The sequence below is a fragment of the Myotis lucifugus genome, unplaced genomic scaffold (assembly GCF_000147115.1).
Source record: "Myotis lucifugus unplaced genomic scaffold, Myoluc2.0 scaffold_2, whole genome shotgun sequence".
NCBI classification, from domain to species: domain Eukaryota; kingdom Metazoa; phylum Chordata; class Mammalia; order Chiroptera; family Vespertilionidae; genus Myotis; species Myotis lucifugus.
This window is the reverse complement of record NW_005871050.1, coordinates 28,396,776-28,398,606: the sequence shown is the minus strand read 5'-3', so window position 1 is coordinate 28,398,606 and position 1,831 is coordinate 28,396,776.

Sequence of the window (1,831 nt, the reverse complement as noted above, 5' to 3'; positions counted from 1 at the left end):
AGAGGTGTGGGTAGAATGCAAATTTGGGAGTTGTCTGCATGTAGATTACATTTAAAGCCAAGGGAGTGATGAGTTCACCGGGGAAAAAGAGTAGAGAAAAAAGAGAAGGCCTGGGACTGAGTTGGGAAGAACTGCAGTATCTAATGATTAAGTAGAGGAGGAGAAGCCACAAAGGAGAGTAAGAAAAACTGAGCAGAAATGTAGTTGGAGAGTCAGGAGATAGTTACAGAAGCCAACGTAGGTGAGCATTCCAAGAAGGAGGGAGTGGTCAACTTTGTCTAAAGCAAGTGGTGAGAAGTTGAATATGATGAGGACTGAGAGATGACCTTAAGATCATTGGTTACCTTAACGGGATTGACTCTGTAGAGTAATAGATGTGGAAACAGGATTATAGTGGTTTGAAGAGAAAGTAGGAATGAAGTGGAAATAATGTGTGGAAACCTCTTGAGCAATTTTGCTATGAAGGGGAGGACAATCGAGCAGTTTAAGGGGAGTGTGGAGTGGAGGAAAGTGGTTTCTGTTTGTTTTATTAAGGATAAATGATTTCCATCAGCATGCTGACATGATTCTTCAGAGATAAAGAGATTGATGATTTAGGGAAGAGGGTGAATGCCCAAGTGAGCAAAATCCTTAAGAAGATGCGACAGGATGGTACCAGAGCATAAATGAATAGATCTGCCATTGATCGAAGAAAAGAAAGATCCTCCATTTTAATAGGAGGGAAAAAGGAATCATGGGTACAGATACAGACAGGGTAGAGTGTAGATTTGGTGATGGTCAAATGAGGGAGTTCTCATTTGATGGCTTTGATTTCTCACTAACATATGGGAAAAGGTCATTAGCTGAGGCTTATTGGGACAAATGGGAAGGTGAGAAAGGTCAAGGTGAGAAGAGGATCTATCAAACAGTCATTTCAGAGAGTGAGAAAGTGGTAGCCAGACAGCATTGAGAGCCCATACCAGGTTTGAGACCATGAATATACAGTGAAAGCCAACTATCCAGTTGTGAGGTTTTTCTTCAGCTGCCTTAAGCTACTCAGATGCAGGCATGGAACATGCATATGGTTGAGTCCATCAAGGAGTGAGGTTTTGCAAGGCGAGTACAACAGAGGAAGAGGAAGCAAGGGAGTTGTAGGTGTTTGCAGAGAATGATCATAATGATAGATCAGGAGCTTTAATCTGGATATGAAGCAAAGTGAAGATAAGGAACTTGAAGGAGAGTAAGAAAGTGAATAATTAGGGGCAAGTGCTTAGGGAAGACATCTCTGGGGAGGTGACATTTAAGCTGAGACCTGAAGGTTGAAGATTCAGCTCTAAAAAGAATGGAGGAAGAGATTTCCAGGAAAAAGAAATACCAAGTGGGACGTGAATATGTGATCATAATGTGTTTTGACTATTCCTACAGTAGGAGTCCTTGTGAAGGTAAACTGGTAGGACAGATGAGGAAGTAGAGTGGGATGTTGTTGAGGGAGATTGGGAGGCAGTACACTATCTGATCATAGCCCAAAGTCTAGGTGTGGCAATGGAATGACTGAGCAAAGAGGAGGATGCAGTTGTTGGAGGCCTCTTTATTACCCTGTGAATGTTGAATTCTGATGATATCAAAAGTTGGAGAGGGCATACCCATTTGAATGGCTGCTACAAAGAAAGAAAATAGGAAAAAATAGAAAACAATAACAAGTGTTGGCAAGAATGTAGAGAAATCTGAACACTTGTGTATGTGGTTAAGAATATAAAACGGTACAGCTACTGTAAAAAATGGTATAGTGATTCCTCAAAAAAAAAAAAATACTGGGATAGAAATACCATATGATCCAGTAATTCCACTTCTG